The 27630-nt window shown below is 43.9% G+C and overlaps 1 protein-coding gene across 1 annotated transcript in view; it reads right to left on the minus strand.

Moving 5' to 3' along the window:
* The window catches only part of LOC144683610 (transcriptional enhancer factor TEF-5-like), a 248400-nt gene that overhangs the window by 202067 nt on the left and 18703 nt on the right, over window positions 1-27630 (minus strand). The window lies entirely within an intron of this gene.

Below are 27630 nucleotides of genomic sequence, written 5' to 3' on the forward strand. Positions count from 1 at the left end.
GCCACATACAGCCGAATAGCCTGTCAATGCTTGGATGAGACACGAGGGGCAAGAGTCAGGTGGGGGAGAGAAAAGGGCAGAATATTTCTTGGCTCTGAGTGTAGTATAACCTCACAATGACGCCCCTTCCAGCTAGAGCTACTCACTCCGTCATTAGAAGGCTGGCTGACTTACTGAGAGATAAAAACAAAAAACTACTGCGGATGCTGGAAATCCAAAACAAAAACAGAATTACCTGGAAAATCTCAGCAGGTCTGGCAGCATTGGTGGAGAAGAAAAGAGTTGACGTTTCGAGTCCTCATGACCCTTCAACAGAACACTGCTAGAAACTCCAGCAAACCAATTCACTGAGCAATTCAAACATGAGGTGGCAGAGGCACCTTTTACTTGTGGTTAAACAGTTCAGTGATCAGACTGGAAAAACTACTGGGAGGTTGAGGGACTGTTGGCGGGGGTGGGGTGTCATAGGCTAATGGGTTTTCTTTAAACAAATGCAAAGACCTAGTTGAAAAGCTCAGGGAAACATTTTCATTTTCCAGCTCAGGTCATATCACACCACAGTCGAAAGTCAGCTACTTTCGTTTGCTCCATGTCTATTGTGCGATGAGTAGAGTTTAGCAGACCCAAAGTGCTTGGACTTTCCAATAAGATTCAGCAGATATGTGTAGCAACTTCAACATAACAAAATGCCCCAGGCACTTCAGAAGGTCACACCAGACCCCAACTAAGGAGTTGGAAGAAGGGTTAAAGGAGGTCACCGAACAGGCAAGCTTGAGGGTTTCTAGAAGTGGGCAGAGATAGAATGATTCAACATAGATGGAGGCCATTTGGCCCATCACACCTGGGCCAGATTTGGTAAGGCAGAGGGGTTTAGGAAGAGGTTTGCAGATTGCAGAGATATGATAGCTAAAGGAAATGTGGTTAAGGTGGTTTTTCAAAAGTCAAATGATAAGGTGCAGTATAAGAGATTTACATCAGAGACTGGGGCACCCAGTGCAATCAAGTGGAATGTGGGGAAATGGAGATCAGAAAGCAAAGGGCAGGGGTAAAGAGGAAGTTGCACAGGCTGGAAAGGTGTGAGGTGTAATATGCTCCAGAACCCCGTGTTGGGTCCACTCTGAAGTATACAAATTGACCAATCTTAGAATATCAGAACAAAAAGTAAAATACTATGGAGGCTGGAAATCTTGAGTATTTTCAGTTTTCTGTTTTTACTGAACCAGTCAGAGCAAGAAACAGAAAACTCTGAGGAAGAGTCATCGGCTTGAAATATTAAACTCTGTTTCTCTCTTCACAGATGCTGAGGATTTCCAGCATTTTCTGCTTTTATTATAGAACAACAGCGGATGGCAACTTGTGCGAGGACTGAGAGACTGCAGGAGGATTTTGTCAAGTGAGCAGGATGGGTAGATAGGTGGCAAATGCAATAGGGGTGTTGATGTGCAAGTGATTAAAAAGCTGACAGCAAGAGTAGATAAAGGCATAAAACGAGGACAAACTAAATCCTTGGCTTTGTGGTTAGGCACATGGAATATAACAGGGGGCAGTGCTGAATTTAAACAAGACCTCAGTTACATAAGATGTACAACACAGAAACAGGCTACTCAGCTCAATCAAAAAACGCTGGTGTTTATGTTCCACTCAAGCCTCCACCCATCTTTTCTTATCTAAAGATACCATCATAACCATCATCTTTTCACACCTCCCTCATATGCTTGTCCAGTTTCCCTTTAAATGCATCTATACTGTTTGTTTCAATCACTCCCCGTTGCCGTGAGTTCCTACCACTCGTAGCCACAGCTGGAGTTCTCTATATAGTTTTGGACACTCGACTATGACAAAGACATAGATAAGGGGCAGGGTTAATGCAGTGGTGTGGGCTGAAACAGGGGATGCGGAGCTGTAATAGTTATGAAAAGAAATTTGAACTGAGAGGTTAAAGAGAGACGTGATAAAAATACCTTTGCCCAATAGGTAAATGGAACAAATGTTATTTCAGTCATACTGACCAGGTTAGATACCCAGTCTGTGCTGTGTTAAGATGGAAGACAGAGGAATCCAGGGAGAAGAAAAAAATGCCAGAATTAGCTAAACGTCCAGCCTCTGATCTCTGTGCAGTAACTCCCACTGGACACTGGAAAAGACTTGGATCTGATATTCTCCTTCCCACATTCACTGTCTAGACTCACATATGCCTGGACAGTTCACCAAGGCGAGAGTTGCTGGTGTTTATGAATTTGTCTTCAGGAGGAGGAGAAGGAGAAAAGCTTCTGCAACAACGACTTGAATTTAGATAGCATCTTCAATGTAGTAAAATACACAAAGGCATCCCATAGGAGTGCGAGTCAGACAAGAGTTGGCATCAAGCCAAAGGAGGAGACATTAGGATAAGTGGGAAAATGCTTGGTCAAAGTAGCAGGTTTTTAAGAAATGTCTTACAGGAGACAACTCAGGGAGAGAGGTTGAGGAAGGGAATTCCAGAACTTAACGCTGAGGCAGCTGAAACAATCCTACCCCTGCCTGCACGAACCCAACCTGGAGACATTTTGTCTGCTCAGTTGAGTCAGTATTGGGCAATTCATTTACCAACTCAACCTTCAGGGAGTTGGGCCTAACCTTTTAATCCTAGAGCCGACTGATGCCCTATTTTCTGCTTTTAATACTTGGAAACAACAAAAAACTGTAACACATCTGGAGAAAAAAAAATCATAAACTGCTCAGATGGAGTACAGTTGGAGGATTGTTCTGAAGCACAATTTAACTCATACTGTTCTGGTGACATGCGAGTCCGAAAGCTCAACTTTCTTTTTCATTAATTTCTGGTGAGGGGGCGGAAACTTGGTCGTCGTCATTTTCAGACAGGGAGGAGAGGGGTCTGCACAGACATGGTGCTTGCCAGAATCCACTGACCTCCCCACCCACCCCCGCAAAGGTCATCCAAGTGAGCATCTGAATAAGCAGTCACCTTCGGAGTCAGCAACTGTAGAAGCCAGAAGTTTAATCTGGGGCGGGAGGAGTTTTACTTGAACTGCATTTCATCCCAATCATTGTCCCTGCCTCAGTTAAAGGAGGGGGAAAAAAAGTTACTGTGTCTTAGATAGTGCTTTCCATAGGCGAGCACAACAGGCGGCTAGGATTACATGTCAGACGTGTCTGTTGTATTTGATCACACTGACTATTATAATTCCAGCTTTGTGTGTGGGTTCCACAAGGTGCCCTAATTATGATTTATGATTAGCAGGAACAAACACTCTGTCTTCTGAAGCCTTACAGATGCATAAACTCCTTGTCCTTTGAACACTTTGAACCTAAAAAAAAACTGTAGACCGAGGCATTAAATCACAAGACCGGAGAACAAAGCTCAGATTCCCCACACAAGGCAGACATTGCCATTTTAAGAAACTGGAACACATTGATTTTTTTTTCCCCCTCTCTCTTTCAGCCTTGAAGCACTCTGATCTCACCCAGCCTCCTCTCTCCTGGTGAAACCACTCAGTCCAAATAAGGAGAACAGCTGTACAGTCCAAGCTGTGTGTGTGTGTGTGTGTGTGTGTGCGTGGTGGGGGCTGGAGGGAGGTGGGAGGAGGAGGAGGGAGGGGGATGGGTTTCGGCTACAGCTTGTTTGCACCAACTGCAACTCCAGTGAGCAACAAGGCTTGGCAACGCCCTCTGACTGACTTTATTTTCTGTGAATGGCACCGAAACAGAACACAAGACGACTACTGGTAAATGAATAAAATGTTTAATTCGCCCAACCCAGCAACATCTGGCCTTCCAGAGTTCAGCCACGACTGAAGGATCCGGCAAAACTATTTTCAAGATTCAGCTGAAGCTCATTCAGACTTTTAATTATTAATATATAAAAAAAAATCTCTTCCACCAACATAAACCACCTCTCTGGCCCCTGTGGTGGAGGTCGAACCTCATCACGCACACAAAAAAAAACTTACTTCACCAGTTCCTGCTAGTCTGTAGACAGGGTCAGGGGTTACCATGCTTTCAATAACTGTACTCTTCTCACTATTCAAGTTTAAATGCTTGTAGAAAATGTGAAGCAAAAAGTCTTATCCGAAAGAGAGGTAATTGGAGGATTTTAAGACATTACAAAGCATGAGGAGGAGGATACAAACAGAGAAAGAGAGAGAAATAACAAGAGAAAGAAAGCAGAGACAAGGAAGAGACAGAACAGGGAGAGGCAGACAATGGAGAGGAACAAGGAGACAGGAACTATTCCCAGTCTGTGGGCATGAAACCCCTGATGGATTTACGAAACAGTGTTAGCTGTAAAATTACAGTGCTTCCCAGGTGTACAGGCTGAAAACCTGTTACCAGCCATTGAAAGTCAGCACCTTACAACAAACAGCACAGTCCTTGGAGAATTCAGTCTAGGGTTCAGCTCAGCAAGCCCAAAATCCGTAGGCTTTTATTAACCTCATTTTATCTGTGGAGGTAGTAGTTTGCAGCCATTAGGAATTCACCTTTTTTTTTAAAAAAAGAAAACAACAAGCTACAAATAACTCTTCGAGTTATTCCACTAGTACGATTGTGCCCGGTTTGTGCGCTCTGCGATCTAAGCTCTCTTGTATTCAGTCATAAGCACAAACGCACGGGTGTCACACAAACTGTTCATGCTTCCTCATCCTTGATTCCAAACCACAAAGACTTGGGGAGTCCTGAATTTCTTCATGGTGTGTCACAGGTAATTACACAAAGAAATCCAGAACATGTTTGTTGAACTTCAATAACTCAGCACTATAATTGTCTTTTATTTTGCAAGTGAAGGAAATAGTCATCCATCTTTAACTGGAACAGTTTATTAATACCCCCCGCATTGCAGTACCCACATAAAAGAGTATATGGAATGGGAAAAAGCTATTCACCCCTTCAGTCCCAATCCCTCCACATCCATTCATGGGCACAACTCAACGCAACCTGTTAAAAGGTAATTAAGCTGGACTCCAGAATATCCACATTCTCATATCACAGAATCACACAACAGCACAGAAGGAAGCCATTCCCATGTTTGTGCCAGCTCTTCCTACACACGACTGCAGTTTCTTCCTTCATCCAATCCCCTATTGAAAGTTACAGTTGAACCAGCCACCACCAACTTTTTCATGCATTCCAAATCATAAAACATTGCTGAGTAAAAGAATGACTCATCTCCCCACTGGGAATTTTTTTTGACCTCTCTACTAAATCTCTCCTTAACCTTCGCTGCTTGAAGGAGAACAATCCAAGCTTCTCTAGTCTTCCCACATAACTCAAATCGCTCACCCCGCGGCCACAATATCCGCACAGTCCTCTGTCCTGCTGTGCATCAATAACCAAGAGGGCAGCTCTGGAGAAAATGGTAGCTACAGGAACATCTGAGATCGAGGCAACTCGGTCTACTCAATGTGGAGACAGTGAGTGAAGGAATGCCGGCCTTGGTGGAGAGCCTGGAGAGGGACTCAGTCAGACTCCATCAGTTCCCTGTGGACGCCATAATCTTAGTCATGCATTGCATAGCAATCTGACCCAGTTTTGTGAGTTTTTGGGAACCCAAGAGAATGATCACCTTGATCCCATGCAACTCCTGATAGTATGCAGCAGTCAATAATATCCCCTAGGTGGCACAAATAGAACAGAGAAATAAGACTCTCCAGCATCTTCTGGGACATCTGCCATCAGTCCCATCCTGATTGGGAAGCACAAAATGTGCTACCACAATTTGTAAGATGGTATTGCGCATGACTGTATCAAATTTGCAGCCAGAACTCTCCAGTAGAATGGAATAAGAAGCATGGTAACCCGAGCAGAGGTTTCCGCGTGTCTGAAGGCTGACCTGGAGTGCTCACTTCCCAGGGGCAAAGAGCACCTGGGAAATTAGGGTAATTATCCATGCTACAACCACAAAGCTCATAGGGCTCAACTCCCTGTACTGCACTGGGCTCATTGGTATGTGAACCTAGCTCACATTCCCCAGTGCCAGAGGCATAAAGCTCAGTGTTATCCCTGGGAGGATTTCTTTCTTTGACTCGCCTGAAGTTGTTCACTATTTGCTGAAAGGCATGTTCAGTACCCCTCAGTGCCTCATTCAACAGGCCATGTGTGGGCCTTCAACATGACATTGATAAGTTACTTCAACGTGCGTGAGGGGAACCATGGCCTAACCTGATCTTGATCTGACTCAATGTCCCACATACCAACCAGAAAACGATCAGGAGTAGGAACTCCAAGCTGATTTCCCAGCCCCTCTCCACACCACACCAGAGTTGTGGAAGCCAATTGTAGTGCCCTTTTCCCTACTCCAGCAGAGATCATCTAACACAGATCCCACAGCTCCGAACTGGGAGCATCCTGGTTTCTGCGAGTCAGCCATTCAAAATTATCAGACAGAAAATTTTGGGAAGCACAAGTGAGGTGAGAGTGACGGTCCTTGCCATCAAGGCAGCATTTGACTAAGTGTGGCATCAAGGTGCCCTAGAAAAACTGGAGTCAATGGGAATCGGGGGAAAACTCTATTTGTTGGAGTCATACCTAGCACCAAGGAAGATGGTTGTGGTTGTTGGAGGTCAATCGTCTCAGTTCCAGGGCATCATTGCAGGAGTTCCTCAGGGTAGTGTCCTAGGCAATGATCATCTCTAACAAGAGAGAATCTAACCATCACCCCTTAATGTTCAATGCCATTACCATCACTGAATCCCCCACTATCAACACCCTGGGGGTTACCATTGACCAGAAACTGAACTGGACTAGTCACGTAAAAGCTGTGGCTAACAAGAGCTGGTCAGAGGCTAGGAATCCTGCAACAAGTAACTCACCTCCTGACTCCCCAAAGCCTGTCCACCATCTACAAGGCACAAGTCAGGAGTGTGATGAAATGCTCTCCACTTGCCTGGATGAGTGCAGCTCCAACAACACTCAAGAAGCTTGACACCGTCCAGAATAAAGCAACCCGCTTGATTGGCACCCCATCCACAAACATTCACTCCCTCCACCACCGACAAACAGTGGCAGCAGTGTGTACCATCTACAAGATGCACTGCAGAAACTTACCAAGACTCCTTAGACAGCACCTTCCAAACCCACGACCGCTACCATCTAGAAGGACAAGGGCAACAGATACAAGGGAACACCGCCACCTGGAAGTTCCCCTCCAAGCCACTCACCATCCTGATGTCAAACTATATTGCTGTTCCTTCACTGTCGCTGGGTCAAAATCCTGGAACTCCCTCCCTAGCAGCACTGTGGGTATACCTACACCACATGGACTGCAGCAATTTAAGGCGACAGCTCACCACCACCTTCTCAAAGGCAATTAGGGATAGGCAATAAATGCTGGCCTAGCCAACACCCTGTAAATGAATTAAAAAATTCTTAAATATGCTTGGAACCCTTAAACCAATTGCTGTTATACACTTCACACACACCTATCCGTCACAAAACCTAAATCCTCAGCTTCAAACAGGACACAAGAAGTTTTTTTTTAAAGAAATCTAGAGTACTTAGGCCAAATTCACTTCTGCTCTCAGTTTTTGTTACAATTTCCAACAAAAGCCGATTCTTCATTTAAAAGCAGCCGCCACGAATTCTCCTCTGCCTGTTGTACACAAATCCAGATAGTGTGTCGGGGGAAAGTTCATGGGGCAGCTGGACACACACATACCACCGCCCCACTACATTACTTACTTCAGAACCTGATTCTGGTACAAAATGACAAGTAATTGAAGGGACAAGTGTCTGATTCACTAAATTAGCATTAAACTTCTCCCTCCATTTTAAATACTGACTGTAAAACATCTTGGTTGATATTGGCTGAAAGTTGAAAGACTAGGGAAGTTGGGAGTGGACCTACACACCCCTTGCGTTTTTAAGTCCGAAGGCCCACTCTTACAAATAACACCAGCATTCCAACTGGAGGTCGAGTTTTAAGGGGGCGTTTTCCAAGGGTCACTATCGGAGCCTCCTGCTGTAAAGATATGTTCCCCTAGAGAGACAGCTTTGGGCTGTCACTGTGGAGTGCGTGGCAAAGGAAAGGCAGCAACAACCCAACAAAAAATTCTAAATTCCCCATCTGTCACTGTGAATTGGTGGAGTAAAGGCCGTAGATAACCTTTGTTTTTCTCAACCAAGACTCTTCTGCCCCCTTTATAGTCCAGGCTGCTTCAAGTACGTGTTAGTTATTTCCTGCAGACTCACAAGAGATAATCTTGAGTAATGTCACCCATCTTTAGTCCAGTGGTCCTGGGGCCTGTTTTATAGGTTCCAACATGCTGGGACTAAAAGGGTTCAATTTTATGGGGACAAATTTCATAAACCAGCTTTACATTGCCTTAAGTATAGAAGATTATGGGGTGATTTAATTGAGGTATTTATCACAGAATTACAGAATTTTGACAGCACAGGAGGCGGCTATCAGCCCAGCATCAATTGAGCATTATGACCTAGTGCCATTGCCCTGCCTTTTCCCCGTACTGCTGCACCTTGCTTCTATTCAAATAATCATCTAACGCCCTTTTGAATGCCTCGATTGAGCCTGCCTCCACCACACTTCCAGGCAGTGCATTCCAGACTCGAACCACTCGCTGTGTGAAAAAGTTTTTTCGCACATCACATTTTCTTCTTTTGTAAATCATTTTAAATCTGTGCCCTCTCATTCTTGATCCTTTTATGAGCGGGAATAGTTTCTCCCTATCTACTCTGTCCAGCCCCCTCATGATTTTGAACATCTCTATCAAATTTCCTCTTAACCTTCTTCTCTCCCAGGAGAACGGTCCCAACCTCTTCAATCTGTCTTCTGTGACTGAAGTTTCTCATCCTTGGAACCATTCTTGTAAACCTCTTCTGCACTCTCTCCAATGTGTTCACATCCTTCCTATAGTGTGGCGCCCAGAACTGCACACAGTACTCCAGCTGAGGTCTAGCGAGTATCTTATATAAATTCAAATGATTAGACAGGGCAGATAGGGAGAAACTATTTCCTCTGGTGGGACAGTCCAGAACAAGGGGGCATAACTCAAAAATGAGAACTAGGCTGTTCAGGGGTGATATGAAGAAGCACTTCTTCACACAAAGGGTAATGGAATTCTAGAACATGCTCCCCCCAAAAGCTGGGGAGGCTGGGTGTCAATTGAAAATTCCAGAAGTGAGATCGATAGGTTTTTATTGGGTTAGAATATTAAGGGTTTAGAACCAAGCCAGAGAAATGGAGTCAAGATACAGATCAGCCAAGGCCTGATTGAATGGCTGAACAGGCTTGAGGGGCTGAATGGCCTCCTCCTGTTCTTATATTCCTATTTACGAGATAGAGATTAGTTTAAAAGCAGCATTGACTGGAAATCGAAGCCGGGGCCTTTCTGGTTTGCACAATTCAGTAGCACGTTGACTCTATTAACCGAGTGGAACTCATCACCGTGAACACTGCCACACTATGATTGAGGAGGAATTTCCTGCTCCTTTCTGATGAGGGCACTGGGTGAAGGTGCGACATGACTTTTACGGACATACAAATTAGGAGGAGTAGTAGGCCACTTGGCCTCTCGAGCCTGCTCCACCATTCAATAAGATCATGGCTGATCTGATTCGTAATCACAGAATCTTTACAGTGAAGGAGGCCATTCTGCCAATCCGAGTCTGCACTGTCTCTCAAACAGCATTCCACCTAGTCCCACTCCCCTGCCTGATCCCCATAACCTTGCACATTACTTCTTTTCAGGTAGCAATCCAATTCCCTTTTGAATACCTCGATCGAACTTGCCTCTACCACCCTCAGAAAGTTTGCTCCAGACTCCAACCACCCTCTGGATGAAAAACTTTTTCCTCACAGCACATTTACTCCTTTTGCCAATTATTTTGAATCTGTGCCCCCTGGTTCTTGACGTTCTCTTGAGTGGGAAACCCTCAGGGTCTTGAATACCTCTATCAAGTATCAACTTCACATTCCTACCTACCCTCGATTACCTTTCACCCCCTTGCTTACCAAGAATCTATGTACTTCTGCTTTAAAGATGTTCAAAGGCTCTACCTCACCCACCTTTTGAGGAAGAGAATTCCAAAGTGTCACAACCCTCAGAAAAATGTATTATCTCTGTATTAAACGGGCGACCCCTTATTTTTAAATAGTGGCCCCTAGTTCTAGATTCTCCCACAAGAGGAAACATCCTCTCCACATCCACCCTGTCAAGTCCCCTCATTATATTATATGCTTCAATCAAGTCGCCTCTTACTCCAAGCGCCAGCAGATACAAGCCTAACCTTTCCTCATAAGCCCGTTCCTTGTATTAATCTAATAAACCCTCTCTGAAATGCTTCCAATGCATTTACATCTTTCCTTAAATAAGGAGACCAGTGTTGTACACAGTACTCCAGATGTGGTCTCACCAATGCCCTGTATAGCTGAAGCATAACTTCCCTACTCTTGTATTCAAATTTCCTCGCAATAAATGATAACATCCTATTAGCTTTCCTAATAACTTTTGACAGCCGTTATGGAAGAAAGACTGAAGAAAAGCACTGAAGCGAGTTGTGCAGAAAACCACCTCGGCTGCACGGTGGTCCAGTCTCGTTGAGCCCAGGAAAACTGCCAAAAGACAATGTTCTCAGTTTCAAACAGGTTGGAGCGGCTGGAGATGAAACTGGTTCAGCAGGTTCTTGTGTGCATTTTTCCACCGCCCACCCCTCTCCTGATATGCAGGTCTAAGCCAGAAATCACAGGCCACTAGCTTTAGGTAAGAGAGATTGAGGCAGCCACCTCCAAGGCTGCCGTTCTGTAACAAGAACACAAAGTGCTGGAAAGACTCAGCAAGTCGGGCAACATCTGTGCAGAGAGGAGTTAAATGTTCCAGGTGTGAGGCCTTTGTTTAAAAGGAATGCCCTTAAAGGGTCCATTCCAAAAGCATCAGCTCATCTCATCTCCCCATATTTGCTGCCTGACCTGTTGAATGTTTCCAGCACTTTCTGCTTTTGCCTCCGGATGCTTCAGCTTGCAAGTGGAACTGATAAGCAACCAACAGTTGCTCCATTCTGAACTACTGGTTATATGTTTCCTTCCATCTCATCAAGCATGCACAGGACCAGCTACAGTGACGGGGGAGAATCAGAATAGACTCCATGGTCAGGTATAGTGCCTGTTAGATTCCTATTTCCTGCACTAACTCCTTCACCCCAATTTCAGAAGAGAGCCCTGCTTGAACAAGATCTCATATTTCCATTTCCCACGCTTGCCACATTGTCACCATCCCGACTTGGAACTGTCTCATCTTTTCTGTCACCATCACTGGGTCAAAATCCTGGAACTCACTACAGCACTGTGGTTTTATCAACACCTCATGGTCTGTAGTGGTTCAGGAGAGTGGCTCACCACTTTTTCTCAAGGACAATTCTGCCTGGGAAATAAATGCTGGCCTTGCCAGTAACACCCACATCAGGAGAATTGATACACACACCCAGGGTAGGATTTTCCGGTCATCAGGCGGGCAGGCCCGGGAGCGGCTGGGAAGCAGGCCATCATCCGCGATCTTCCCCCAACTGCGATTTCACACTGGCTGGCCAATTAACTGCCAGCCAGAGTGAAAGGCGCGCTGAAAAGCTCAGCGCTGCCGGGGTGGGGGCAGGAAGAGGGCGAGCGCTGATGTCAGCGCGGGTGTGGGGGGGGGATGCAATGAAAGCTCCCTGAAGACAGAGAGCTACCTCAGGGAGCTGAAGAATTTTAAAAACAAAAATAAAGATTATGAATTTCTGAAAAAAACGTCCCAACGTAGGATTCATCCACCCGAACATAGACAATAAAAATTCTGCCCAAGCAGTTTTATTTTTAAAAAATTAATATCAGAAACCTTATCCCGCCCTTGGATGAGGTTTCCTCAAGAATGCAAAGGCCACCTGGCTGATTCGCCCGCCCGCCAACCATAACATTGGATTGGTAGCAAAAATCCGTGTTAATTGAAACTTTAATGGCCTTAATAGGCCTCTTAACTGTCGGCGGGCACGCTGCCGACTCTCACGCTCGCTCTCCGACCAAAATATCACACGAGTTGCGTGATGACGCGGGACGCTCGCTATTTTACACCCGATCGGGTCGGGCGTGTGCCAGCCTGCTCGCGGGACATAAAATTCTGCCCCCAGAGATTCTTCTTTTTTTTTTTAAAAAGACCGACAGTTTTAGTGTTGATTATGTACTGGGAATGTCTATCCCCACGCCACAAACTCCGCTCTAATCACTGACTCTCTTCAATCTCCTTGGCAACATTGAGGCTGAACCAGACTGCTCACAACCTTGATGTTGTATTTGACCCCAAGATGAACTTTCAATCACATATCTGCATCTTAACTAAGATCTGCTATTTCTAGCTCCAGAACATAGCCCAACCCTGGCACAGCCTCAACTTATCTGCTGCTGAAACCCTCATCCATGTCTCTTACCTCTAGGCTCGATTATTCTAATGCACTCCTGGCTGGCCTCCCATGTTCCACCTTCTGTGAACTTGAGGTCATGCAAAACTCAGCTGCCCAGGTCCTAATTCACACCATACTTGTTCGCCCATCAGTCCTGTGTTCACTGACCTACACTGGCTCTGCCTTGATTTTTAAATTCTCATCTTTCTTTTCAAATCTCTCCATGGCTTTGTCCCTCTCTACCTCTAATATCCTTCAGCCCAGCAGCCGTCCAAGATATCTGCGTTCCTCTAATTCTAGCCTCTTCAGCTCCCTAGATTTTCATCGTTCCACCATTGTCGTGGGTCCCTAACTCTGGAAGCATATTAACAGAGTGAATCACAGCACAGTTGGAGGCCAATCATTTCCATTCCAGTCGATAAAATGCTATCCTGTCTAATCCCAACTTCCAGCTCTTATTCCGTAACCCTGTAATCACAGCACCTCAAGTGCATATCCCAAGTGCTTTGGAAGTGCGATGAAGCCAGACCCCCACCACTCTGAATGAAAAAGTTTCTCAATACCCTCTAATCTTTTCACCAATTACTTTATATCTATGCTACTGGTTGAGTTCTCTGCTAGCAAAAATAGGCCCTTCCTATCCACTCTATCTGAGCCCCACAATTTTATGCAGCTCAATCAAATCTCCTTTCAGCTTCCTCTGTTCAAGAAAACAAACCCAGCCTCTTCAATCTTTTCTGATAACTACGATTTTCCATTCCTGATCCCCCTCCCTAAAACCTCTGTCTCTTTCCTCCTTGAAGACCAAGCTTTTTATCATCTGCCCTAATGTTTCTTTATGTTTTATAATGACCTGGGAAGCATGTTGGGACATTTTATTACATTAATGGGGTGCAAAATAAATACAAGTTGATGGTGTTTTGTTGCAGTTCTTCCTTTTCATACATGGGAGCTACAATGTTGCAGCCAGGCCTCCCTTGTATATACCTGTATATTAATTGCATCATGTTTAATATAGCTATACCCCATTGTGTTAAAACTCTTGTGCATAGCTCATTCCCCATCATACACTGTGGATAATGTTCCTATTGTCATAAAACAGTGCAACCTCTCTGAGTAAATGCCACAGGAGATCTGCTAGTATATTAAATATAAAACAAAGGGAGGTGCTTGGAGAAACTTCTGGCTGAGATTGTTAAGAAGTGAGAATCTGAAGTCTATAATTGCTTTTAAAATAGAAGTAGTCGATGAATTATAGGTGCTGAAAGCCATTTGGTCCATCTTAATCAATCTATCAAGAACAATCCAAGGCTCCATCCATTACATTCCAAGTGTTCCTTAAATGCCTCCAGGTTTTTCACCTCACCCCTGAATCTGGAAATTTATTCTATTCATTGATAACTGTGTTAAGAAGAATTTCCAGAGATCAGTTCTAAAATTACCTTCTTCTACTTTGATCCTCTGCTCCCCTATTCAACTCCCACAATTTAAATTTGTAGGAATAGTCCAAGTTCATTTCTTACATTCCCTCATCAATGTTCCACCCCTCTCCAGGATCATCTCTCCTCTTCGACCTTACAAGGCTGAAAAGCCAAGTTTGTCCAATCTATTCTCTCAACTCTCATCCTTGACACTCCGGATCAGTCCCATGCCCCTGCTCTCCACAACCTCCAGTGATTGAATATCTCCCTTGTTTCTTGGCAACCAGAATGAGATACTGGAGGTGCAGACTGACCAAAGCGCTGTGCAGTTTGATCTTCTTGGACTTTCGTTACATTTGGTGATGTGGTTTAAAACCCCTGTTGTTTGTTTATTGTGGCTCTGAATTGGTTGGACCTGTTGAATTTTGAATCTATTAAGACTCCTAGGCCTCTAGTTCAAGGCCAGCAATGTTTGCTATTTTTCTTTCCTAGGTGGTAGCATTTTATATTTGCACTCATTAAATATCTGCCACTGCTCTACCCATTTGTATGTCTCGACCCAATTCATTCTATAATTTGTGCTTCCTCCTCAGATTCCAGTGCCTTCCCTTTCACATAGAATTTACAGGACAGAAACAGGCCATTCAGCCCAAGAGGCTCCACATAACTATCTTCCCACTCTATTTATTTCATCCCACCCTATCATAATCACCACCCCCTTAAGTACTATCCAATTTCCCTTTAATGCATATATTCTGACCACCCCAACCACTCCATGTTGTAGCAAGTGCCACATTATAATTCCCAATTTGATATCCCATGCAAATCTGACCCATTTTACATTGGGTTTGAATCTAAACCATTTAGGTGATTAAGAAACAGTTGTGGTCCCAGCATTGAACCCCTGATGCACCCAGCTCAGTACAATCTTGCCCTGCCACCCAGACACAACTCCTTGTAACAATTATTTTCCATTAATCCTTCAACCAGTCTCTTAACCATTCCCAAGGTTTACCCTGCATCACCAGGCTCTCATATTGAACTTTTTATTAAAAACCTATTAGGAGCCATTCCACAGTCCATCTGGGCTGTAACTTCCTCAAATAAGTCAACATGATTGATTAGTCAGGTAGGATCTTTCGCATTTGACTTCATGTTGACTGCTCTTTGCCAAGTTTGATTGCACAGATAAAGCTTACCCCTGATCATAATTTCCATTATATTATATAGAATGGGAAACTAATGGGTCTGAGGTTGCCAGTGTCAGTTTTACCATCGTATTAGCCTTTCTGATCCATCAGTGCCTGCCCACTAATTTCAGTGTCTCAAAAATCTCTTCCCTAAACTCCCTCAGTACTCTGGGATAAATACTTCAAAATTTATTAGAAAAAACATTTATTTTAAAAATTGAATAGGAAAGGGAAAGCAAGTGGGACTCAGTGGATAGCTCTTTCAAAGGGGCAGCACAGGTGCAATGGACAGAATGGCCTCATGCACACAGAGCTCAGCCAATATCAGTACTGCAATAACATTGCCTTATCATACCAAGAGAATGTGCCTCTAAAACTTGTTGAAATTATCCCTTTAGGAAAGGAGTCCCACCAATAAAAGCCTACTTAAGTAATAGATACTTTAGGAAATGCAGTAATCAGTGGAATGCACACTTTTGTTTCTTTCCATTTACAGCTTAGACTCCTAAAAGGTTCCACTTTTTGTGGTCTCCTGCTACTCAACAGTGGTAAGCCATCAGGGTGTCTGAAGGATGGATATGCTCAGAAACTCTCCCTTTGTCTTGGGGACTGTTAATGGGTCTCAAATTTACTGGTCTGCCCTGACACAGTTACAATAGTGAGGGAGGCGTGAGGCATTCAGCCAAACGGAATAAATCTCAGGGCATTTTCGACAGGTGGGATTAACTTTCTGTTAATGCAAGGTCAGGTCAGAAATCTTGAGTTTGTGAATTAGGAAGTCCCTAACTCATAAAACTGGTCAATTCCTTCAACCAGGCACAGGATACCAACCACAGGTGAAACAAAGGGCAAAGATGAGGTAAATAACAATTGGTGACTGAGAGATGCCAAGCTTGTGATTGTCCAGCTCTTTGTGGTTGAAGTTTTTCTAAAAACAGGTGTACATTCACTATTTTCTCCCAATTCTCAGCGAAATTGACATCTTATGAATGAACTGCTCCCAGGCTTCCTGAATTCCACGCTGAAGGAAGGATGAGTCTGGCAAGGGGGCAACTCCAAGATGACTGGCTCCCACTCCGTTCCTCCCCACACACTCTCATTGGGGTTGAGGCTCAGCATTAGAAGGTAGCTGGAGCTCCACTGCTCTCTGCAATTCAGGGTTGTTGATTTGACAAAGGGACAGTTTCTGAGCGGGTGACTTCAGCTTTCAGTTCTGAGCCACACTTGACAAATGGAAGCCCTGAACAAAAGGCTGAATGTTAATAGTATTATCTGGTTGACTGTTCAATTAATATGCAGACATCTGGGCAGAGAATGAAGCTGCGCTCAGCAGCATCAACTGAATCCAACACAGTACAGCTGCCTGCAAAGGACATCCATCCAAGTGAGAAAGGGGCTAGCATTACAAAATCCGTATAATGTAACTTCACAAGGACAGAACCAGATGTTTTACATTGTCAGAGGGTCCACAATATTATCCCTGTAAATCAGTCACAGGATCTTCCGGAAACTGGAATGTTTGTCTTCTCCTGGCAACTGTAGAATGTGCAATAAATCAGGAAGGGCGAACACGGGGCAGACCATGGCAGGGGAGGGGGAAGTAGCAGGGCTGTACAATGAGGCACCGTAAACACACACAAGATTTTTTTCCATAATTATGTACCATCAGGATAAACCCACAGCAGTACCAAATTGCTGGAGCCTGCATCCACTTGGCATAGGTTCAGCTGTGGCACCACCAGGCATCTTCAAAAGCGAGGACTAAAATGAACCAGTACTTAACAGAATAAACAGGGTTAATCACAGGAACACAATGCAGCACAGTATGCTTTGGCTGTGAAGGGGTTAATGGATGCCATGCTATCATCTGAGGCTCAAGTCTATTTAATGTTAGCACCTGGGCAAGTCTAAAGAACTAAAAAAATCTCCTGTCAGTTCAGCTCCAGTGATCTGAGGCTCATAGCTTAACCTGCACTTGCCACAGACAATGACTTAGGAGAACCTAAATGGCCAAAGTGCACACACCTGCAGAATCTGTCCACATCACAGCACTCACATTCTTCCCTTCGTTGGCTTTCATCTCCACACCACAGGAGGCGAGGTGAATAAGCCACAGAAAAGGAAGAACTTTTTAAAGCACCTTTCACATCCTCAGGACATCCCAAAGGACATTACAGCCAAAAAAAGTACCTCTGCAGCTACTGTTGTAATTGAGGAAACTCAACAATCAATTTGTACACAGCAAACTCTGACAAACAGCACTGATCAGATGATCTTTTGTCATGTTGGTTAGGGGATAAATATCGGCCAGGGACACCAGAGATAACTTCCCTGGTCTTCGGGGGCAGTTGGGCCTTAATTTAATATCTCATCTGAAAGACAGCACCTCAGGCAGTGCAGCATTCCCTCAGTACTGTGCCGGAGTGTCAGCATAAATTGCATGCTCGAGTCTCTGGAGCGGGACTTGAACCCATGAACTTTTGACTCAGTGAGAAAGTGCTATTGGACTTGAAGACACACAATAATTCACACAGCAACGTCAGAAAGACAAACTCAATTGACATAAAAGCCCCAAAAAACCCCATATGTGCCAAAAAAGAAAGAAGTGGTTACCCTACATCTCAATATGTTGTTTTTGTGCCCCTCAAGTTTCTTCCCTCCCCTTTTGGGGGCAGTACAACTCCCCGACCAAGAAGCTCCCTCCCCAGTACTTCATGCATGAGTTTTTTAGCATTCTACTGGACCAAAGACAGCAACACAGGTGAGTCAAGTTCTGTGCTGGTCAAATAGCTCGGGATCACACATTTGGAAGAAGTCAGAAAGTTTTTTTCAAAAAAAAAACCAAAGCCTCAACCTGGTTTTCAGGGTATCACTTGAAATCATTACACATTGCTTGCTGGGACTCTCTGAAATATGCTCATCGCCATGGTACATAACTTCACGTCTCTCATGGGCATTGCACCATGGTAAAAAAGACCAAATTACCTGTTGCACTCTTACAGCAAGTTGGCTGGAAAAGTTGTCTCAGACTCTCCATAATCATCTTTGCTCCAATTAGAAGCAATTTGCAAATCCATATCACAGGACTCCAAATTCTAAGGGCTGTTCCAGGGGCGCACACCGAGACAGCCATCAGCTGCTGCCAGAGGACCATCAACTTGGTGAAAAATGCTTTTTGGTCCGCCCAAAACTCATTGGCCACCCAGGGCAAAGAGTTGCCCATGACCAAGTGTTGCAGACTGGCGCATTCCAAGGTCCAGGACTATATGCTGAGGGATGCACTAAAGCTTGGGGCAGCTGCTGCAAAGGCGCAATGGGGAAAGGCCACCACCTTACGCCTTCCTGCCCTAGTATACTGAGTGGGTGGAACCCATGGAAAACCCTCAGGCTGTATGCAGCAAAGAATGTTTGACATGAAATGTATACTGTAAATCCAATCAGTAATTCTAAGTGCAACAAAGCACCTCAAGCATGCCAGGTACTGCAATGAAAGAAATTGAACTGTATTGTACCTTTTGCAATGGCAAATTTGAACTGTTGCTTTATGTACTTTGGCAAATTTTATGAATAAAGTATATTTTTTGAAAAACAGAAATAATTTGTGTAGTGCTGAATGTATTCCCCACAGAATAACTTTACAGAAAAGCAGCCACTGACCCATGCCAACTGAAGTAAAAGGTGCCCCTCAAAACCTCCTCCCTCAACATGAATTCACACTAAAAGAAACAGCTAGAGTATGTGAAAGTGGCACAGTGCTCAAAACTAGAACAGCAAATAGTAGGTCCTATACTCCCCCATACTATAAACATATGGACGTTGGGGCTAGAATCACAACAGAAGATATCAGAATACAAATCTCTTCAGGCCAAATTGGTCAGAGCAAAACTGAACCAGGAACCTAAATACCTGTAAAATCAACAAGCATTCAAGCGTCGCTGGGGAAAAGCCAGGGCGTTGACACCTTTTAACACCAACATTCTCAATCGCTGTTTCAATAAGGGACAAGGGTCATAGGTCAAACTGGCTCCCAATGGCAAACAAAATATTTTAAAATAACTTCACCAAAGTCCTTCAAAGACAGACAGTCCAAAGGGGACAGGAAAAGAAAGGTTTTTCAGTCTCAAAAGATCAACTTGGTGCATCACAAGACAGACAACTGGCCAACACTCTCCAACTAAAGGTGGCCATTGTTAACATTATACTTGCTTCTCAAATATTTGTGTAGGTTTTCTTTAATACAGAGATCTCTCCAGTGGAATACCACCATTCTAATATGGCTCACATTTTCCCCCAATCATTAAAATCTTACACAACAAAAATAAAAATACCTGGAAAAACTCAGCAGGTTTGACAGCATCTGCAGAGAGGAACACAGTTAACGTTTCGAGTCCGTATGACTCTTCAACAGAACTAAGTAAAAATAGAAAAGAGGTGAAATATAAAAAGATTAAAATCTTACAGCAAGGGAGGAAGCCACTTGGCCCATCGTTTCTGTAACTACTCTTGGAAAGAGCTATCCATATATTTCACTCTTCTGCTCTCTCCCTACACCCTTTTATATTTTTCTTTTACAAATACTTATCCACTACCCTTTATCAATTTTGCTTCCACAATTGTTTCAGGCATCCTGTGATCAAACAACCCTCTGTGTGCAAAACAATTCTCACGACCTGCCAATCTTCTAATTTGTGACCTCTAGTTACTGTCCTGTAGAAACAATTTTTACTTATCAAAATCTCTCAATTTTGATCATGTTTGTTATATTTCCCATGAACTTTCCCATGAGTGGAGTCAGAGACTATCTAGTCTCTGTATAACTAAAGTCTCTCATTGTGATCATCTTAGTGAATCACTTGTGTTCAACAACATCCTTCCTAAAGTAACTGTGGCCTAACCAATAATTACCCTTTTACTTTTGTTCTCTATATCCCCTGTGATAAAACCTAGGATTCTATAAAATTTGTTTGTTAAAAAATACACATTAAAAATTTTCCATCCAATATTAAGCATCTAAGAATCATCTGTGGCTCGATGGTAGCACTGTCACCTCAGAGTCAGAAGGTTTTGAGTTCAAACCCCACGTCAGAGAGCTCAGAACATAATTGAGGCTGACCCTCCAGAGCAGTACTGAGGGAACGTTGCAAGATCAAGAAATCTTGTCTTTCAGATGAGACATTAAACTGAGACCAGTCTTCTCGTCAGGTAGACGTAAAAGGTTTTGTGACACTATTCAAAGAAGAGCAGGGGAGTTATACCTTTGGCATGACTGACATTCCTGAAGAACAAAAAACTACTGCGGATGCTGGAAATCCAAAACAAAAATCGAATTACCTGGAAAAACTCAGCAGGTCTGGCAGCATCGGTGGAGAAGAAAAGAGTCGACGTTTCAGGTCCACACGGTTTCACCCCTCTCCTAACTATACTTCAGTTCTGTTGAAGGGTCGTGTGGACCCGAAACGTCGACTCTTTTCTTCTCCACCGATGCTGCCATTCCTGAAGAACAGGTTATCTGGGCACTATCTTATTACCGTTTGTGGGAGCTTGCTGTGTGCAAATTGGCTGCCACATTTCATACAAGAGTCACTACACTGCACAAGTGCTTAATTGGTTGTGGAGTAGTTTGGAATGCCCAGGGGCTATGAAAGGAGTTATATAAATCAAGTCTCTCTTTCTCCTATCTGAACACCCTTGAATCTCTACTCCTTTTAAAAACTTTTACCACTTAAGCTGTATGTTAACTTCTTTACCCCAGTAAATTTCATCTGAAATCTATCCGCCCCATCTATTAACCCACACCCTCCTGTAGTCATTTACAATCCTTTTTTACAGGTAGCCAGTTTCCTGATTTCCCACCTATCTTCCTTCTTCCTAGCTGTCCCCCACCTCTTCCTGTATCCTTACATTTCCATTCCTACACTCTCAAATGAAATGTAGGCCCAATTATTCATATACTGCCTCTTCTATTCCTTTACCATCTATTAGAAGGTTTTGGCCCTGAATTTGCTTGGGCTTCCTGCTACTGTCTCATTGTAACTTCACTGTGGTTTCTAACACCCTTTCAACAGAGTTACAACAGCCTCATGCCAGGAGGTGCAAGAAATTGGGGCTCTTCCTTTCTTCATCCCTAAATGACCCTGCTTTTCCTTTTAATCTATCATTTTACTTTTAATGCATTTATAAATGCCTTGACCATTTCCCTGGTGTCTGCCAGCCTTTCTTTTTGCTTCCCTCTCATAGTTAACTCAATTTCCTATCGTACTATTGACCCTACATTTGTTATATGCCTCTTCCAGACTCATTTTACTTTAATTTCTCTATCCATCAATAGACTCGAGTTTGTGCTGCATCCCTTTTAAATCTTGTGGAAATAAATACATGATCTACATCCTTAACCCCTTCTGTTGAAATGTCACCCACTGATCACAGGTTATCTTATCTGCCAATCTGCCTCCAGTTTAAGAAGGCTAAATTCTCCTTTTCTCAGTAAAATTAGATTTCCCTCTTCCCCTCACCCCAACCAAATAACTTTCCTCTTTAATTTTTATATTAAGCTATTGTGGTTATGTAACGGCTGCTCTTTCCTGTATGTTCCTCTAACTTCAGATGACCCACCTGGCCCACATCAATTGCTAGAACTAGATCCAGCATTCCCACTTTCCACATTGGATGAAAGACATCCAGGCACACTGTAGAAACCACTCCCTTTCTCTCCACTTGCTTCAGTTCTATTACTGGATAAAAACAACCCGATTGTTTCTTTCCTTTTCTCTAATTGGTCGACTTTATCTTTCCCTGTTTCGCTTCCACCATTTAGCAATCTATAATAGGCTGCCAACACGGTGACCGTTCTCATTCTATTCCTCAACTCTCACCAAATAGATTCAGCCTTTGCACCGACCCCCAAGATCATGTTTCAGGGCTGCAATAAAACCCTTAACACTTGCTGCCCTTCCTCCCTTTTCCCAACTCTGTCCTCACCCTGCAAATTTGTAACCGGGAATATTCAGGACCCGTCTTAACCAAGACCAAGCCACATTATATTGTGCCTCCTCCCCCATAGCAATTTGTCTCTCTAGCCCAGAATTTCCTCAGCTCCCCACCCAACCCACCAGCATAGGTGCAGAGTGTTTCTGGCCATTACGGAGGAAATGCAAGCTCTCCATCTCACTAATTTCATTCACCAATTTTATATTGCTGAAAAGAGAGACACTTGTAAAGCTTTTCGTCATGCACTCATCAGGACAAATGCAAGAATGCCAAATTTCAAATGATCACAACAATTTATACCACAGGAGAAAAAAAAAGTGCTGATTGGTTGGCAACTCAAATCTGATTGGCCAAGGTGTTGCCACGGAGAAAGCAATGGGGAACTAAAGGCTCCTCACGCTTCAGAGTAATTCAGAAAAGGTGCAAGGCTTGAACATCTTCCTTTTGTTTGCAGAGAACAGGTCCATGCATATGAATATATGTTATTTCTAACATGCATAACTGAGCCACATTACAAACCTGGCGATAATTTTAACTTGTTTGTTAGTGTAGCTATTAGCGCACTCAGGATTGTTCAGCAAGTGCTTCCCAATCACAAAAATCACATCTAACAGTAGATGTTTTGTTTTGGGTTTTGCAAGTGCAGGCTGGGTGAGTACGGTCTGTACTCTGCCTATTACAAACAACCAATTCGATCAGCCGATCATTGGGACGTACAGCCTATGCACGTGGCAGCGTACTGGCACTGAAATTCACCAATTTTATATTGTGCATTCATTTAGATAAAACTTAACTGTCCCGGTGTCTGTTTTCTGATCTGCCTCTTTATCCTCTGTCCTCCTTATCTGTTCTCATAGGAACATAGAACTTAGGAACAGGAGTAGGCCATTCAGCCTTTCAAGGCTGCTCCACCATTCATTAAGATCATGGCTGATTTGGTTGTGGCCCCAGCTCCACTTTCCTGTCTGCTCCCCCCCACCCCCCATAACCTGTGACTCCCTTGTCGATAATAAAATCTGTCTAACTCTGCCTTGAATAAATTCGATGATCCAGCCTCCACTGCTTTCTGGGAAAGAGAATTCTTCGGAAAAAATTCTCATTTCCATGTCTTTCCTGCAGTCCTTGTCCACTATGCTCCTTCATTACCTCCTTCGCCTCCACCTCCCACACAAATTTAAACCATCACCCACAGCAGCTGTTAATCTCCCAGAGAGGGGCTCGTTCCCAGCTTTACTCAGGTGAAGCCTGCCCATCCTGCAAAGGCCATGTCTACCATGGAGCTGTTCAGTGTCCCTCAAATTGATCCCTTTCCTCCTTCACTATCTTGCCAGTTATGCATTAACTCAATCTTACTCGTCCTATAGTGACTAACAGATGACACCAAAAACAACACTGAGATTACTAAAATAAAAGCAAAATACTGAGGATGCTGGAAATCTGAAATTAAAACAGGAAATTCTGGAAAAATCAGCAGATGTGGCAGCACCTGTGCGGAGAGAGAGAGAGAGGAGAGAGAGAGAACATTTCAAGTCTGAAGAGTCATATGGGCTCAAAACATTAACTCTGTTTCTCTCTCCATCAATGCTGCCAGGCCTGCTGAGTTTTTCCAGCATTTTCCTGCTTTTATTTACCCAAGATTACTAACTCCACTCAATTGTTGGTTAATCTATCCACAGCATTAGCCAAGGCTCAGTGGGTAGCACTCTTGCATGCATGTCTGAAGGTTGAGGGTTCAAATCCCAAGTCCTATTCCAGGGACTTGAGCTCATAATCAAGGCTGACGCTCTGGTGCAATACTGAAGGACTGCTGCACAGTCAGAGATGCCATCTTTCAGACGGACATTAAACCAAGGCCCCATCTGCCCACTCAGCTGGGTGTAAAAGATCTACAATATTTCAAAATGATAGCTGGTGAGTTCTCCCCAGTGTCCTGGCCAATATTTATCCCTCAGCCCACATCACTAGAAACAGGTTATCTGATTGTAATTCCATTACTGTTTGTGGAAGTTTGCGGGTGTAAGTTTGCCATATTTCCTACATTATAACCAGTCCCTGCTGTCAAAGGTTGGAAAGTGTGCTAAATAAATGCAAATCTTTCTTAATGTGCATTGTATTGTTCTGCTGTCAAAGTGGAATCTTATTTAACTCGGTCTATTCCCTAAAACCACAAAATCTGATTGAGATGAATAGGCCCACCTTGAACCACAGTTTTCTGATTCAGAGGCCAGAGTACTAGCCACAATCAAAGCATAGATAAATAGATGGGTCTAATAAGACAAGGCAGCGAGTCTTAATGTGCATCAAAATTGATCAATAGTACATCACAATATAACCTACCCACTAATATCTCCAATCAAATCCAGAGAGGGTGTCTTACATTCTCACTGGCTCTCAGGCTCCAAGGTATTAACTAGCATAGAACTAAACCACACAATTCAGAAAATCCCATGTTTGATCCCTGACCTCAGCTGCTGTAATATTACAATTGACTTCAGTACCCCTGTACAAAGGAGCAGGAAATTCACTAGTTTTCTGCCCCAATCACTGATTAGTGATCAACCCACCACTGAGGCCATGCTGCACTGTCAGAGGTGTCATCTTTCAGATGAGACGTTCAGCTGAGGCTCGTGACACTATATAGACGAGGTGCATGGGCGTCCTCCTGGTGTCCTGGCCAAAAATTACCCTCCAACATCATAGAGCCAATTTTTTTTCTTTATCCTTTCACAGGACGCGGGCATCACTTCCCTAATTGCCTCTTGAACTGAACATTTCAGAAGTCGGTTATGAGTCAACCACGTTGCTGTGGGTCTGGAGTCACATGTAGGCCATGCCAAATAAAGATGGCAGATTCCCTTCCCTAAAGGACATTAGTGAACCAGATGGGTCTTTACAACAATCAATGATAGTTTCTGGTGACCATTACCGTGACTAGTAACATATATTCCAGATCTATTAATTGAATTGAATTCAAATTAGCTTGGCAAATTAGCCAGGCATTAGCCTGGGCATCTGGATTACTAGTCTGGTGACATTACCATTATGCCACCATCTCCCTGTGATTCAGCCCGTTGGGTCTAAAAAACAGATCACCCAGTCATTGGCATTGCAGCTTATGGAAGCATGCTGAACGTGGATAAATGTCCCTGTTTCTACAGCAGTTCAAAAATACCTCACTGGGTGAAAAAATACCTCACTAGGTGAAAAGCACTTTGGGACATCCTGAGGTTGTGAAAGGCATTAGAAAATAAGCGAGCTCTTTCTTTAAAATTCCCTCAACCTTCTTCCTGCACCATGTTGGGAATGACCAGTGGGGAGGGCTGGGGGGGTAAGACTCAGGGGGAGATAATAAGTGCTTCCACTGCTGCATGGCATAACAGTCAATCCTCAGGCTCCTCACATTAAACAATTACCTAAAGCACTCCAATGGTTTAAACGCACAAATACAAATTTGAGCAAACCACCCCCCAGGACACCATTAACCGAGAGGCTTAATCAGTTCAAATATATCAACACATTACTGCCTTGCAGGCAGAAAACAGCAGCTGGGATTTAGCGACAGGTCTTCTCCCTGACTTTTATGTAGAAAAAGCCTGCCGACCATGACAGGAACAGATTGTAACAACTTGTGAATAAGATTTGTGAATAAATTGTGCAAATAAAGATCTACGTAAATCCAAGATCACAATCTTTCTTGTACTATTCTACCAGATATTCAAAACCTGCACTGCTCAGTTGAGTTCTGTACACCGATTTATAGGCTCTATCTTGTAAAGCAGCATGCACATGTCGGTGTATCTGTTTGACAAAGGCTCACATCGTAGACAGAAATCTGGGTCTGAATGTTTCAGTCGGTAGGCAGGCTCAGCAGGAGCGGCCGGGCGGGGGGTGCGGTCACAGAGCTATATGCCGCCCACGATCAGCTCAGCGTCGCCACATTACGCGGGGCGGGCCAATTAAGGCCCGCCCCGCGTAAGACACGAACAGTAGCGCTCAGTGCTACCTGTGCAGGCGAAGTAGGAGGGAGAGTCGGGGCCAGCGCTCTTTCGTGCATGCAGGCAAAAGAGCGCGTCAATCTCCCTGAGACACGGAACTGCCCCAGGGAGATTGAAGCGCTATTGAAATAAATAAATGGAAAAAAATGTAATCAAACGTGTCCCCTCATGTGACTGTCGCATGAGATGGGACACGTTTTTATATTTCAGAAAACTTTTTTTATTTGATTCATAAAAGCTTTAGGAAGCCTCATCCCGCTCATGGATGAGGTTTCCTAAAAAACGTGAAGGCCGCTTGGCCTTTTTGCCTGCCCGCCAACCTTAAGGTTGCTCAGACAGCGTAAACAATGACACTAATTAATTCGTTAATGGCCTTAATAGGCCTATCAGTTATCGGCAGGTGTGGAGCTGACTCTGGTGCGCGCCCGCCAAACGATACATTGCAATGACATAGGGACGCACGCCCGACGTCATCGTGCGTCATTTTACGCACCGGCGTGTCGGGCCCACCCCCACACGCCAACTGAAAAATTCAGGCCCTGCTAAAGCAGCCTTAAATGTTTGGTTGCCACTTTCCGATATTACATCTTTTCTTCCTGTTGCAGGTTAGGTACAAAAAAATTATCGAAAAGCGAATGATATGTTAGCCTTTATAACCAAGGGTTAGAATACATAAAGGGGCAGAAGTTTTGCTACAGCTTTAGAAAACCTTGGTTCAGCCGTCTGGAGGGCAATGCACAGTTCTGAAGATCACACCTTAGAAAGGATATATTGACCTTAAAGGAGAATAGCCCAAATTCACCAGAATTTTTGTCAGGGTTCCAAGGTTTAGACTGTGGGGAGAGATTAGATAAACTAAGAATTAAAACAAAAAAATTCTGGAAAACCTCAGCAGGTCTGGCAGCATCTGTGGAGAGAGAAACAGAGCCAATGCCTCTCGTCTGTATGACTCTTCTTCAGAGCTCTGAGTTGTTGTCATACGGACTAAAATCGTTAGCTGTTTCTCCCTCCACAAATGCTGCCAAGCCTGCTGAGGTTTTCCAGAATTTTTTTATTTTATTTCAGATTTCCAGCATCCGCAGTATTTTGCTTTCATCGTTGTTAACTAGGCTTGTATTCCCTGGAACTGAGATGGTTATGGGGTGATTTGATTGACATTTTTAGGATTTCTATAGGGTGGACAAGAGAGAAACTTTTTCAGCAGGTGGGGGAGTCTTGGACAAGGGGATATAATTTTCAAATCAGAGCCAGGCTGTTCAAGAGAGAAGTTAGGAAACACTTCTTCATGCAGGAGGTAATAGGGATGTGGAACTCTCTCTCACAGAAACAATAGATGCTAGTTCAATATGCGGGAGATGGTGGCAGAGTGGTAATGTCACTGGGCTAGAAATCGAGGGGCCCAGGCTAATGCTCTGGGACCTGGGTTCAAATCCCACCATGGCAGCTGGTGGAACTTAAATTCAATTAATAAATAAATCTGGAATTGAACTTAGTGAAACTATCAATCACTAAAGCCCTTTAGAGAAGGGAATCTGCCATCCTTACCCAGCCTACATGTGACTCCAGACCCACAGCAATGTGGTTAACTCTTAACTGCCCTCTAAAATGGCCTAGCAAGCCACTCAGTTGTATCAAATCGCTACAGAGAATTGAACCTAC

This window comes from Cetorhinus maximus, chromosome 8 (genome assembly GCF_964194155.1).
Source record: "Cetorhinus maximus chromosome 8, sCetMax3.hap1.1, whole genome shotgun sequence".
Classification (NCBI taxonomy): Eukaryota; Metazoa; Chordata; class Chondrichthyes; order Lamniformes; family Cetorhinidae; genus Cetorhinus; species Cetorhinus maximus.